Source organism: Manacus candei, unplaced genomic scaffold (assembly GCF_025592945.1).
Source record: "Manacus candei isolate 608988 ecotype Guabito, Panama unplaced genomic scaffold, ASM2559294v1 h1tg000050l, whole genome shotgun sequence".
Classification (NCBI taxonomy): domain Eukaryota; kingdom Metazoa; phylum Chordata; class Aves; order Passeriformes; family Pipridae; genus Manacus; species Manacus candei.
The window spans coordinates 31,655,189-31,670,165 of NW_026138098.1; positions in this window are offsets into that span (position 1 = coordinate 31,655,189).

Consider the following 14,977-nt stretch of genomic DNA (forward strand, 5'->3'; position numbering starts at 1 on the left):
TCTGAAAATGGCGAGAGAGTCTGAGCGAGGACGAGAGAGCCGAGGTTTATGCTCACAACAACCTGCCTGTTTGCTGAGGGCGTCAGAAACCACCTCCGAGCCCTAGATAACAGAACTGCCACAAACGACTCTCTTGGGGGAGCAAAGGTAGAAGGAGGGCAGCGAAACGAACTGTTCTTTCAGTGCCTGAAATGCATTCTTTGTGTTTCTCGATCCCACAGCAGCAGCCCCTGTGGCTATCTCAGCCGACGGCTTTCTGAGCATTGCCTAGCTCTGGGACCTCACTCAGAGGTAGGGGCGTTCCTGGTCAGCTCGCACTGCAGTCTTCCCCTCCACAGTTGCAATTGCCTGCTCTGCGGCGCACCCACTGACGGACCTGTGGGAGTGCCGAGGCTTCTTCCCCACTCAAGTTTCACATCTTCCTGTGTTGTCCTCAGCTCTCTGGGTTGGTTGCATCTTCCTCGGGAAAGAAGTGTCTCCTCCGCCTCTGGAGCTTCATCCCTGTCCTTCTTCGTCTGTCTGGGACAAACGCCTCTCTCCCAACTGTCCAGGAACAGGAGATGAGCCTTGTTTGGCAGGAGCCCAGGGTCTCTGGCTGTGTCATGCTCTGCTGGGAAAATGCACAGTGTGAGAGAGGAACGCGGCTGCAGCAGAGGTTCTGTCACAAGCTCGTGCTTTGTGTAGGAGTGAAAAGCCGTGTTTTCATAGGGGTGCTGTAGAAACAATTACCCGAGTTTTGTATGTCTAAGAGAATCCGCGAAAACTCCAAAGACGACGGTGTCAGTGACTCTGAGCTCAGGTGGGATTGGCAGCGAGTTACAAAGACCTACTGCCCACTGCCGGCGCTGCACCCCGGGCCCCGCCCGCGGCGATTCGTGCCCGATCGCAACCACGGCTCCTCTGGCCATGTCTGCCCGGGCGCAAGGTGTGCAACGCCGCGTCCGCAACACGGGGCCCGGAGAGACAGAGGAGACTGCAACGACGGTCTCCCGACACCGACAGCCGCCCCGCTGGGGCCCACAGCTCTCTGGGTCGAGCCTTTAGTGGGGTGTGCGAGGTGTTCGGTGTTGTGACCCAGGAGCTGCCGGTAGAAATGGATAAAATCGCCGACCCGTAAGTTGGTTTGTGAGCACTTGATGGGGATTTCACTGCCCTCGGTTGTCTCTACCAATGGGTCCTGCTGCACCTGGACTCTTCCTGCAGACACCGGTGGGAGATAAAGAAGAAAAGCCGTCAGAATTGCTTTAGGTACCGGATGTTGTTCCCCAGAACAAATCGCCCAGAGGCAGTCAGGACCACACGGAGTAGAATTTTAAGAGGATGTCAAAGTGTGCAGTATTGGAAAGTGTCCATTAGTATTTGGTGGAGAGATGAGTGAGGGAACGAGAGGCCGATTAGTGGAATCACTGAAAAATGGAAGGCTGTGGTACAAAGCAAAGCAAGAGAGAAAGAAAAGGAGAAGGAAGGACTGCATGAGTTCTATGAAGAGAGTAAAGCAAGGAAACGGGAACGGCTCACCAAAGAAAAGAGCGACGAGTGTTCGGAGAGAATATTATACGGAGTAGAGGCAGGAAGGGACAGGAGGATTTTTCGGGGGCAGAACCGCGGTCAGCGCCACCAGCTCCGCCTTCCGCCAGGACCGTATCCGCCTCTCAGCAACCCGGCGTCTCGCTGTCCCCGCCAGTCCCGGCTCTCTGCTCCGTACGGGTCACCTCCTCTGCCTTGCTATCCCTCCCCTGCCCTCCTTCACCAACCTCGACCCAGGGCTGAGTCCTGTGCCGGCGCCGCTCGGGCTCTCACCTGGTGCGGGAGGGATACGGAGGGCAGGCGAGAGCGACGGCAGAGCGGCGGCGGTCGGGGCTCTGCACAGCGGAGGCGGTGAGGCCGGGCTGGGTGGTCGAGGAGGGTCGTGGTATCGAGGAGCTCAACATTGACAGACCATGAGCTCCTTTCACCGTCATCATCTCTTCCCTCACATCCCTCCTTCGCTGGCACGTGGGGACTCCTCAATTGTCCTCCAGGGTAGGCACTTTTAAGAATAGTCGAGGAGCACGAGAGGCAGAACATCCTTATGGACTCAGTCTCTCCTGGCCTGTCACGTTGAGCTGCCCTGCTGGTAGCAGAAGCACTTAGTCTGGGGACACAGCCCTGTTGGGCTTTTGTCGATGGCTGTGCTACCAGTGCTACGGCGAAAAGCACCTTCCCCAGGGAAAACTCGGACGTGGCATGGCATCTCCCACCTACTTTGGAATCATGGAGATGCAGTCTCCATGAGGACAGCTGTGACCTGTCCCTCCTCCTGCTCTTCCTACTAAGAGGACCAAGCCTGTCACACCGGAATTTTGTGTGCCGGAACCAGTACATCTCCAACAGGTTGAGGGGCACTCAGCAAAAAGAGCCATTCTCTTTCCTATCCCTACCACCCCCGTAAAGTCTGAGGGTCCTTCACTCCCCGACAAAACACAATGCTGATCGTGCAAACAGCGAACCCTGAATGTGTTGCCAGCCTGGGAGAAACTGGAAGTCATGCCAGAGGGAGCCTGGAGGCAGAATGGGACGCACTATTAAAGTTAGCGAGATGAGAGCTTGATAGTGCCTGGGACAGCTTTAAAAGCATCTGCTGCTTTTCTCTAGAAAGGGAGAAATGTGGGACTGTGGAGAGAGTCGGGTGGTGCTCTTGTGGCAGCAGTGCGATGAGAGGACAGAGGGAAAAGGAGAAGAGGCTGAAGGGAAGAGCAGAGACAGAGAAGGGGTCTGAGGTGTCTCTCCTTTCTCTCCTCATTTCCTTAGCCAAGTAAGATCGTCTGGAGTGAACACATGCAAGAGAGCAAAGACGAGAAGATACCTTGCAAGGATTTTCTTTCTTCCATGATATTTCCACACACGAGTCTGAAAAGGCTGTTGAATGTTTCCTGTTAGGAAGAAGAAGGGTGCGTTGATGAAAAAACAGAATTTAGTCACCAGGTGACGCAGGCAGAGAGCGACGAAGAGAGAGCCAAGGTTTATGCTCACACCAACCTGCCTGTTTGCTGTGAGAGTCAGAACCCACCTCCGAGCCCCGAGATAACAGAATTGCTACAAACGAGTCTCTTGGGGGAGCAAAGGTAGAAGGAGGGCAGCGAAACGAACTGTTCTTTCAGTGCCTGAAATGCACTCTTTGTGTTTCTCGATCCCACAGCAGCAGCCCCTGTCACTATCTCAACCGATGACTTTCTGAGCATTGCCTGGCTCTGGGACCTCACTCATGGGCAGGGGTTGTTCCCGGTCAGCTCACACTGCAGTCCTCCCCTCCACAGTTGCAATTGCCTGCTCTACGGCGCACCCACTGTCGGGTCTGTGGGAGTGCCGAGGCTTCTTCCCCACTCAAGTTTCACATCTTCCTGTGTTGTCCTCAGCTCTCTGGGCTGGTTGCAGTTTCCTCGGGAAAGACGTGTCTCCTCCGCCTCTGGAGCTTCATCCCTGTCCTTCTTCGTCTGCCTGGGACAAACGCCTCTCTCCCAGCTGCCCAGGAACAGGAGATGAGCCTTGCTGGGCAGGAGCCCAGGGTCTCTGGCTGTGTCATGCTCTGCTGGGAAAATGCACAGTGTGAGAGAGGAACGCGGCTTTAGAAGAGGTTCTGTCACAAGCCCTTGCTTTGTGTAGGAGTGAAAAGCCGTGTTTTCATAGGGGTGCTGTAGAAACAATTACCCGAGTTTTGTATGTCTAAGAGAATCCGCGAAAACTCCAAAGACGACGGTGTCAGTGACTCTGAGCTCTGGTGGGATTGGCAGCAGGTGACAAAGCCCTACTGTCCACTGCCGGCGCTGTGCCCCCGGACACGCCCGCGGCGGTTCGTGCCCGACCGCAGCCACGGCTCCTCTGGCCATGTCTGCCCGGGCGCAAGGTGTGCAACGCCGCTTCCGCAACACGGGGCCCGGAGAGACAGAGGAGACTGCAACGACGGTCTCCCGACACCGACAGCTGCCCCTCTGGCGCCCACAGCTCTCTGGGCCGAGCCTTTAGTGGGGCGTGCGAGGAGTTCGGGGTTGTGACCCAGGAGCTGCCGGTAGAAATGGATAAAATCGTCGACCCGTAAGTTGGGTTGTGAGCACTTGATGGGGATTTCGCTGCCCTCGCTGGTCTCTACCAATGGATCCTGCTTCACCTGGACTCTTCCTGCAGACCCCGGTGGGAGATAAAGAAGAAAAGCCGTCAGAATTGCTTTAGGCACCGGATGTTGTTCCCCAGAACAAATCGCCCAGAGGCAGTCAGGACCACACGGAGTAGAATTTTAAGAGGATGTCAAAGTGTGCAGTATTGGAAAGTGTCCATTAGTATTTGGTGGAGAGATGAGTGAGGGAACGAGAGGCGGATTAGTGGAATCACTGAAAAATGGAAGGCTGTGGGACAAAGCAAAGTAAGAGAGAAAGAAAAGGAGAAGGACGGACTGCATGAGTTCTATGAAGAGAGTAAAGTAAGGAAACGGGAACGGCTCACCAAAGAAAAGAGCGACGAGTGTTCGGAGAGAATATTATACGGAGTAGAGGCAGGAAGGGAAAGGAGGATTTTCGGGGGCACAGGTCTGGGAAGAAACCAGGTAGTACGTCAGCCTCGAGGGACCGGCATCGCCTCCCCAGCCCCAGTCCCGGACCCCACGGTCGCAGGCAGCCAGACCTGCGCATCGGGCAGAACCGCGGTCAGCGCCGCCAGCTCCGCCTTCCGCCAGGACCGTATCCGCCTCTCAGCAACCCGGCGTCTCGCTGTCCCCGCCAGTCCCGGCTCTCTGCTCCGTACGGGTCACCTCCTCTGCCTTGCTATCCCTCCCCTGCCCTCCTTCGCCAACCTCGGCCCAGGGCTGAGTCCTGTGCCGGTGCCGCTCGGGCTCTCGCCTGGTGCGGGAGGGATACGGAGGGCAGGCGAGAGCGGCGGCAGAGCGGCGGCGGTCGGGGCTCTGCACAGCGGAGACGGTGAGGCCGGGCTGGGTGGTCGAGGAGGGGCGTGGTATCGAGGAGCTCAACATTGACAGACCATGAGCTCCTTTCACCGTCATCATCTCTTCCCTCACATCCCTCCTTCGCTGGCACGTGGGGACTCCTCAATTGTCCTCCAGGGTAGGCACTTTTAAGAATAGTCGAGGAGCATGAGAGGCAGAACATCCTTATGGACTCAGTCTCTCCTGGCCTGTCACGTCGAGCTGCCCTGCTGGCAGCAGAAGCACTTCGTCTGGGGACACAACCCGGTTGGGCTTTTGTCGATGGCTGTGCTACCAGTGCTACGGCGAAAAGCACCTTCCCCAGGGAAAACTCGGACGTGGCATGGCATCTCCCACCTGCTTTGGAATCATGGAGATGCAGTCTCCATGAGGACAGTTGTGCCCTGTCCCTCCTCCTGCCCCTCCTGCTCAGGGGACCAAGCCTGGCACACCGGAAGTTTGTGTGCCGGAACCAGTACATCTCCAGCAGGTTGAGGGGCACTCAGCAAAAAGAGTCGTTCTCTTTCCCATCCCTGCCACGCCCGTAAAATCTGAGGGTCCTTCACTCCCCGAGTTCCTCACTGCCCGAGAAAACACAATGCTGATCGTGCAAACAGCGAACCCTGAATGTGTTGCCAGTCTGGGGGAAACTGGAAGTCATGCTAGAGGGAACCTGGAGGCAGAATGGGACGCACTATTAAAGTTAGCGAGATGAGAGCTTGATAGTGCCTGGGACAGCTTTAAAAGCATCTGCTGCTTTTCTCTAGAAAGGGAGAAATGTGGGACTGTGGAGAGAGTCGGGTGGTGCTCTTGTGGCAGCAGTGCGATGAGAGGACAGAGGGAAAAGGAGAAGAGGCTGAAGGGAAGAGCAGAGACAGAGAAGGGGTCTGAGGTGTCTCTTCTTTCTCTCCTCATTTCCTAAGCCAAGTAAAATCGTCTGGAGTGAACACATGCAAGAGAGCAAAGACGAGAAGATATTTTGCAAGGATTTTTCTTTCTTCCATGGTATTTCCACACACGTGTCTGAAAATGGCGAGAGAGTCTGAGCGAGGACGAGAGAGCCGAGGTTTATGCTCACAACAACCTACCTGTTTGCTGAGGGCGTCAGAAACCACCTCCGAGCCCTAGATAACAGAACTGCCACAAACGACTCTCTTGGGGGAGCAGCGGTAGAAGGAGGGCAGCGAAACGAACTGTTCTTTCAGTGCCTGAAATGCATTCTTTGTGTTTCTCGATCCCACAGCAGCAGCCCCTGTGGCTATCTCAGCCGACGGCTTTCTGAGCATTGCCTAGTTCTGCGACCTCACTCAGAGGTAGGGGTGTTCCCGGTCAGCTCGCACTGCAGTCTTCCCCTCCACAGTTGCAATTGCCTGCTCTGCGGCGCACCCACTGACGGACCTGTGGGAGTACCGAGGCTTCTTCCCCACTCAAGTTTCACATCTTCCTGTGTTGTCCTCAGCTCTCTGGGCTGGTTGCAGCTTCCTCGGGAAAGACGTGTCTCCTCCGCCTCTGGAGCTTCATCCCTGTCCTTCTTCGTCTGCCTGGGACAAACACCTCTCTCCCAACTGTCCAGGAACAGGAGATGAGCCTTGCTGGGCAGGAGCCCAGGGTCTCTGGCTGTGTCATGCTCTGCTGGGAAAATGCACAGTGTGAGAGAGGAACGCGGCTTTAGAAGAGGTTCTGTCACAAGCCCGTGCTTTGTGTAGGAGTGAAAAGCCGTGTTTTCATAGGGGTGCTGTAGAAACAATTACCCGAGTTTTGTATGTCTAAGAGAATCCGCGAAAACTCCAAAGACGACGGTGTCAGTGACTCTGAGCTCTGGTGGGATTGGCAGCAGGTGACAAAGCCCTACTGTCCACTGCCGGCGCTGTGCCCCCGGACACGCCCGCGGCGGTTCGTGCCCGACCGCAGCCACGGCTCCTCTGGCCATGTCTGCCCGGGTGCAAGGTGTGCAACGCCGCTTCCGCAACACGGGGCCCGGAGAGACAGAGGAGACTGCAACGACGGTCTCCCGACACCGACAGCTGCCCCTCTGGCGCCCACAGCTCTCTGGGCCGAGCCTTTAGTGGGGCGTGCGAGGAGTTCGGGGTTGTGACCCAGGAGCTGCCGGTAGAAATGGATAAAATCGTCGACCCGTAAGTTGGGTTGTGAGCACTTGATGGGGATTTCGCTGCCCTCAGTGGTCTCTACCAATGGATCCTGCTTCACCTGGACTCTTCCTGCAGACCCCGGTGGGAGATAAAGAAGAAAAGCCGTCAGAATTGCTTTAGGCACCGGATGTTGTTCCCCAGAACAAATCACCCAGAGGCAGTCAGGACCACACGGAGTAGAATTTTAAGAGGATGTCAAAGTGTGCAGTATTGGAAAGTGTCCATTAGTATTTGGTGGAGAGATGAGTGAGGGAACGAGAGGCGGATTAGTGGAATCACTGAAAAATGGAAGGCTTTGGGACAAAGCAAAGTAAGAGAGAAAGAAAAGGAGAAGGACGGACTGCATGAGTTCTATGAAGAGAGTAAAGTAAGGAAACGGGAACGGCTCACCAAAGAAAAGAGCGACGAGTGTTCGGAGAGAATATTATACGGAGTAGAGGCAGGAAGGGAGAGGAGGATTTTTCGGGGGCACAGGTCTGGGAAGAAACCAGGTAGTACGTCAGCCTCGAGGGACCGGCATCGCCTCCCCAGCCCCAGTCCCGGACCCCACGGTCGCAGGCAGCCAGACCTGCGCATCGGGCAGAACCGCGGTCAGCGCCGCCAGCTCCGCCTTCCGCCAGGACCGTATCCGCCTCTCAGCAACCCGGCGTCTCGCTGTCCCCGCCAGTCCCGGCTCTCTGCTCCGTACGGGTCACCTCCTCTGCCTTGCTATCCCTCCCCTGCCCTCCTTCGCCAACCTCGGCCCAGGGCTGAGTCCTGTGCCGGCGCCGCTCGGGCTCTCGCCTGGTGCGGGAGGGATACGGAGGGCAGGCGAGAGCGGCGGCAGAGCGGCGGCGGTCGGGGCTCTGCACAACGGAGGCGGTGAGGCCGGGCTGGGTGGTCGAGGAGGGGCGTGGTATCGAGGAGCTCAACATTGACAGGCCATGAGCTCCTTTCACCGTCATCATCTCTTCCCTCACATCCCTCCTTCGCTGGCACTTGGGGACTCCTCAATTGTCCTCCAGGGTAGGCACTTTTAAGAATAGTCGAGGAGCACGAGAGGCAGAACATCCTTATGGACTCAGTCTCTCCTGGCCTGTCACGTCGAGCTGCCCTGCTGGCAGCAGAAGCACTTCGTCTGGGGACACAGCCCCGTTGGGCTTTTTCGATGGCTGTGCTACCAGTGCTACGGCGAAAAGCACCTTCCCCAGGGAAAACTCGGACGTGGCATGGCATCTCCCACCTACTTTGGAATCATGGAGATGCAGTCTCCATGAGGACAGCTGTGTCCTGTCCCTCCTCCTGCTCTTCCTACTAAGAGGACCAAGCCTGTCACACCGGAATTTTGTGTGCCGGAACCAGTACATCTCCAACAGGTTGAGGGGCACTCAACAAAAAGAGTCATTCTCTTTCCTATCCCTACCACCCCCGTAAAGTCTGAGGGTCCTTCACTCCCCGAGAAAACACAATGCTGATCGTGCAAACAGCGAACCCTGAATGTGTTGCCAGCCTGGGAGAAACTGGAAGTCATGCCAGAGGGAGCCTGGAGGCAGAATGGGACGCACTATTAAAGTTAGCGAGATGAGAGCTTGATAGTGCCTGGGACAGCTTTAAAAGCATCTGCTGCTTTTCTCTAGAAAGGGAGAAATGTGGGACTGTGGAGAGAGTCGGGTGGTGCTGTTGTGGCAGCAGTGCGATGAGAGGACAGAGGGAAAAGGAGAAGAGGCTGAAGGGAAGAGCAGAGAAAGAGAAGGGGTCTGAGGTGTCTCTCCTTTCTCTCCTCATTTCCTTAGCCAAGTAAGATCGTCTGGAGTGAACACATGCAAGAGAGCAAAGACGTGAAGATACTTTGCAAGGATTTTCTTTCTTCGATGATATTTCCACACACGAGTCTGAAAAGGCTGTTGAATGTTTCCTGTTAGGAAGAAGAAGGGTGCGTTGATGAAAAAACAGAATTTAGTCACCAGGTGACGCAGGCAGAGAGCGACGACGAGAGAGCCGAGGTTTATGCTCACAACAACCTGCCTGTTTGCTGAGGGCGTCAGAAACCACCTCCGAGCCCTAGATAACAGAACTACCACAAACGACTCTCTTGGGGGAGCAGCGCTAGAAGGAGGGCAGCGAAACGAACTGTTCTTTCAATGCCTGAAATGCATTCTTTGTGTTTCTCGATCCCACAGCAGCAGCCCCTGTGACTATCTCAGCCGATGGCTTTCTGAGCATTACCTGGCTCTGGGACCTCACTCATGGGCGGGGGTTGTTCCCGGTCAGCTCGCACTGCAGTCCTTCCCTCCACAGTTGCAATTGCCTGCTCTGCGACGCACCCACTGTCGGGCCTGTGGGAGCTCCGAGGCTTCTTCCCCACTCAAGTTTCACATCTTCCTGTGTTGTCCTCAGCTCTCTGGGCTGGTTGCAGCTTCCTCGGGAAAGACGTGTCTCCTCCGCCTCTGGAGCTTCATCTCTGTCCTTCTTTGTCTGCCTGGGACAAACGCCTCTCTCCCAGCTGCCCAGGAACAGGAGATGAGCCTTGCTGGGCAGGAGCCCAGGGTCTCTGGCTGTGTCATGCTCTGCTGGGAAAATGCACAGTGTGAGAGAGGAACGCGGCTCCAGCAGGGTTGCTGGACGTCCGAGTCCCAGCGGTGGCAAGGACTGCAATTTGACGAGGGAAAAGGCTGAGGGATGAGCAGGGAACAGGATGAGGACTCAGTAAGTGACACCCACTGTCTCAGTCTGAAGAGACTGAACTGTTTGCTAGAGGATGAGTTATGAGGTAGACCAAACTCCTCTCTCTCTGCAATTGTTATGTCCAATTCAAACAGAAGAAATAACAACCCTTTATTAAAAGATATATGTATGTTGGCAAAAACAGTAACACAAAACAAAACAACAACAACAACCACAACAACAAGTCGAAAAGAATACTTCTCTGTCCTTTAGCACAGTCCTAACTGCGGTCTGGAGGGAGCGCTGTTGGACCGCTGGAAGGTGTAGGACCTGCAGTGCCTGGTCGTGGTCGACAGGGGGCGCTGTGGGACCGCTGAAGCTGCAGGGCCTGCAGTGCCTGGTTGTGGTCATCAGGGGGCGCTGTGGGAACGCTGTAAGGTGTAGGACCTGCAGTGCCTAGTTGTGACCTGCAGTGTGAGAGAGGAACGCGGCTGCAGCCGAGGTTCTGTCAAAAGCCCGTGCTTTGTGTAGGAGTGAAACGCCGTGTTTTCATAGGGGCGCTGTAGAAACAATTACCCGAGTTTTGTATGTCTAAGAAAATCCGCGAAAACTCCAAAGACGACGGTGTCAGTGACTCTGAGTTCAGGTGGGATTGGCAGCAAGTGACAAAGCCCTACTGCCCACGACCGGCGCTGTGCCCCCGGCCCCGACCGCGGCGCTTCGTGCCCGGACACAGGCACGGCTCCTCTGGCCATGTCTGCCCGGGCGCAAGGTGTGCAACGCCGCGTCCGCAACACGGGACCCGGAGAGTCAGAGGAGGTCGCAGCGACGATCTCCCGACACCGACAGTCGCCCCGCTGGTGCCCACAGCTCTCTGGGTCGAGCCTTTAGCGGGGCGTGCGAGGAGTTCGGGGTTGTGACCCGGGAGTTGCCAGTAGAAATGGATAAAATCGCCGACCCGTAAGTTGGGCTGTGAGCACTTGATGGGGATTTCGCTGCCCTCAGTGGTCTCTACCAATGGGTCCTGCTTCACCTGGACTCTTCCTGCAGACACCGGTGGGAGATAAAGAAGAAAAGCCGTCAGAATTGCTTTAGGCACCGGATGTTGTTCCCCAGAACAAATCGCCCAGAGGCAGTCAGGACCACACGGAGTAGAATTTTAAGAGGATGTCAAAGTGTGCAGTATTGGAAAGTGTCCATTAGTATTTGGTGGAGAGATGAGTGAGGGAACGAGAGGCGGATTAGTGGAATCACTGAAAAATGGAAGGCTGTGGGACAAAGCAAAGTAAGAGAGAAAGAAAAGGAGAAGGACGGACTGCATGAGTTCTATGAAGAGAGTAAAGCAAGGAAACGGGAACGGCTCACCAAAGAAAAGAGTGACGAGTGTTCGGAGAGAATATTATACGGAGTAGAGGCAGGAACGGACAGGAGGATTTTTCGGGGGCACAGGTCTGGGAAGAAACCAGGTAGTACGTCAGCCTCGAGGGACCGGCATCGCCACCCCTACCCCAGTCCCGGCCCCCACGGTCGCAGGCAGCCAGACCTGCGCATCGGGCAGAACCGCGGTCAGCGCCGCCAGCTCCGCCTTCCGCCAGGACCGTATCCGCCTCTCAGCAACCCGGCGTCTCGCTGTCCCCGCCAGTCCCGGCTCTCTGCTCCGTACGGGTCACCTCCTCTGCCTTGCTATCCCTCCCCTGCCCTCATTCGCCAACCTCGGCCCAGGGCTGAGTCCTGTGCCGGCGCCGCTCGGGCTCTCGCCTGGTGCGGGAGGGATACGGAGGGCAGGCGAGAGCGGCGGCAGAGCGGCGGCGGTCGGGGCTCTGCACAGCGGAGGCGGTGAGGCCGGGCTGGGTGGTCGAGGAGGGGCGTGGTATCGAGGAGCTCAACATTGACAGGCCATGAGCTCCTTTCACCGTCATCATCTCTTCCCTCACATCCCTCCTTCGCTGGCACGTGGGGACTCCTCAATTGTCCTCCAGGGTAGGTACTTTTAAGAATGGTCGAGGAGCACGAGAGGCAGAACATCCTTATGGACTCAGTCTCTCCTGGCCTGTCACGTCGAGCTGCCCTGCTGGCAGCAGAAGCACTTCGTCTGGGGACACAGCCCTGTTGGGCTTTTGTCGATGGCTGTGCTACCAGTGCTACGGCGAAAAGCACCTTCCCCAGGGAAAACTCGGACGTGGCATGGCATCTCCCACCTGCTTTGGAATCATGGAGATGCAGTCTCCATGAGGACAGCTGTGACCTGTCCCTCCTCCTGCTCTTCCTACTAAGAGGACTAAGCCTGTCACACCGGAATTTGGTGTGCCGGAACCAGTACATGTCCAACAGGTTGAGGGGCACTCAGCAAAAAGAGTCATTCTCTTTCCTATCCCTACCACCCCCGTAAAGTCTGAGGGTCCTTCACTCCCCGACTTCCTCACTGCCCGGGAACACGCAATGCTGATCGTGCAAACAGCGAACCCTGAATGTGTTGCCAGCCTGGGGGAAACTGGAAGTCATGCCAGAGGGAGCCTGGAGGCAGAATGGGACGCACTATTAAAGTTAGCGAGATGAGAGCTTGATAGTGCCTGGGACAGCTTTAAAAGCATCTGCTGCTTTTCTCTAGAAAGGGAGAAATGTGGGACTGTGGAGAGAGTTGGGTGGTGCTGTTGTGGCAGCAGTGCGATGAGAGGACAGAGGGAAAAGGAGAAGAGGCTGAAGGGAAGAGCAGAGACAGAGAAGGGATCTGAGGTGTCTCTTCTTTCTCTCCTCATTTCCTTAGCCAAGTAAGATCGTCTGGAGTGAACACATGCAAGACAGCAAAGACGAGAAGATACTTTGCAAGGATTTTCTTTCTTCAATGGTATTTCCACACACGAGTCTGAAAAGGCTGTTGAATGTTTCCTGTTAGGAAGAAGAAGGGTGCGTTGATGAAAAGCCAGAACTTAGTTACCAGGGGGCGCAGGCAGAGAGGCGAGGACCAGAGAGCAGAGGTTTATGCTCACACCAACCTGCCTGTTTGCTGAGGGAGTCAGAAACCACCTCCGAACCCTGAGATAACAGAGCTGCCACAAACGAGTCTCTTGGGGGAGCAAAGGTAGAAGGAGGGCAGTGAAACGAACTGTTCTTTCAGTGCCTGAAATGCATTCTTTGTGTTTCTCGATCCCAGAGCAGCAGCCCCTGTGGCCATCTCAGCCGATGGCTTTCTGAGCATTGCCTGGCTCTGGGGCCTTACTCACAGGCAGGGGTTGTTCCCAGTCAGCTCGCACTGCAGTCCTCCCCTCCACAGTTGCAATTGCCTGCTCTGCGGCGCACCCACTGTCGGGCCTGTGGGAGCTCCGAGGCTTCTTCCCCACTCAGGTTTCACATCTTCCTGTGTTGTCCTCAGCTCTCTGGGCTGGTTGCAGCTTCCTCGGGAAAGACGTGTCTCCTCCGCCTCTGGAGCTTCATCCCTGTCCTTCTTTGTCTGCCTGGGACAAACGCCTCTCTCCCAGCTGCCCAGGAACAGGAGATGAGCCTTGCTGGGCAGGAGCCCAGGGTCTCTGGCTGTGTCATGCTCTGCTGGGAAAATGCACAGTGTGAGAGAGGAACGCGGCTCCAGCAGGGTTGCTGGACGTCCGAGTCCCAGCGGTGGCAAGGACTGCAATTTGACGAGGGAAAAGGCTGAGGGATGAGCAGGGAACAGGATGAGGACTCAGTAAGTGACACCCACTGTCTCAGTCTGAAGAGACTGAACTGTTTGCTAGAGGATGAGTTATGAGGTAGACCAAACTCCTCTCTCTCTGCAATTGTTATGTCCAATTCAAACAGAAGAAATAACAACCCTTTATTAAAAGATATATGTATGTTGGCAAAAACAGTAACACAAAACAAAACAACAACAACAACCACAACAATAAGTCGAAAAGAATACTTCTCTGTCCTTTAGCACAGTCCTAACTGCGGTCTGGAGGGAGCGCTGTTGGACCGCTGGAAGGTGTAGGACCTGCAGTGCCTGGTCGTGGTCGACAGGGGGCGCTGTGGGACCGCTGAAGCTGCAGGGCCTGCAGTGCCTGGTTGTGGTCATCAGGGGGCGCTGTGGGAACGCTGTAAGGTGTAGGACCTGCAGTGCCTAGTTGTGACCTGCAGTGTGAGAGAGGAACGCGGCTGCAGCCGAGGTTCTGTCACAAGCCCGTGCTTTGTGTAGGAGTGAAACGCCGTGTTTTCATAGGGGCGCTGTAGAAACAATTACCCGAGTTTTGTATGTCTAAGAAAATCCGCGAAAACTCCAAAGACGACGGTGTCAGTGACTCTGAGTTCAGGTGGGATTGGCAGCAAGTGACAAAGCCCTACTGCCCACGACCGGCGCTGTGCCCCCGGCCCCGACCGCGGCGCTTCGTGCCCGGACACAGGCACGGCTCCTCTGGCCATGTCTGCCCGGGCGCAAGGTGTGCAACGCCGCGTCCGCAACACGGGACCCGGAGAGTCAGAGGAGGTCGCAGCGACGATCTCCCGACACCGACAGTCGCCCCGCTGGTGCCCACAGCTCTCTGGGTCGAGCCTTTAGCGGGGCGTGCGAGGAGTTCGGGGTTGTGACCCGGGAGCTGCCAGTAGAAATGGATAAAATCGCCGACCCGTAAGTTGGGCTGTGAGCACTTGATGGGGATTTCGCTGCCCTCAGTGGTCTCTACCAATGGGTCCTGCTGCACCTGGACTCTTCCTGCAGACACCGGTGGGAGATAAAGAAGAAAAGCCGTCAGAATTGCTTTAGGCACCGGATGTTGTTCCCCAGAACAAATCGCCCAGAGGCAGTCAGGACCACACGGAGTAGAATTTTAAGAGGATGTCAAAGTGTGCAGTATTGGAAAGTGTCCATTAGTATTTGGTGGAGAGATGAGTGAGGGAACGAGAGGCGGATTAGTGGAATCACTGAAAAATGGAAGGCTGTGGGACAAAGCAAAGTAAGAGAGAAAGAAAAGGAGAAGGACGGACTGCATGAGTTCTATGAAGAGAGTAAAGCAAGGAAACGGGAACGGCTCACCAAAGAAAAGAGCGACGAGTGTTCGGAGAGAATATTATACGGAGTAGAGGCAGGAACGGACAGGAGGATTTTTCGGGGGCAGAGGTCTGGGAAGAAACCAGGTAGTACGTCAGCCTCGAGGGACCTGCATCGCCACCCCTACCCCAGTCCCGGCCCCCACGGTCGCAGGCAGCCAGACCTGCGCATCGGGCAGAACCGCGGTCAGCGCCGCCAGCTCCGCCTTCCGCCAGG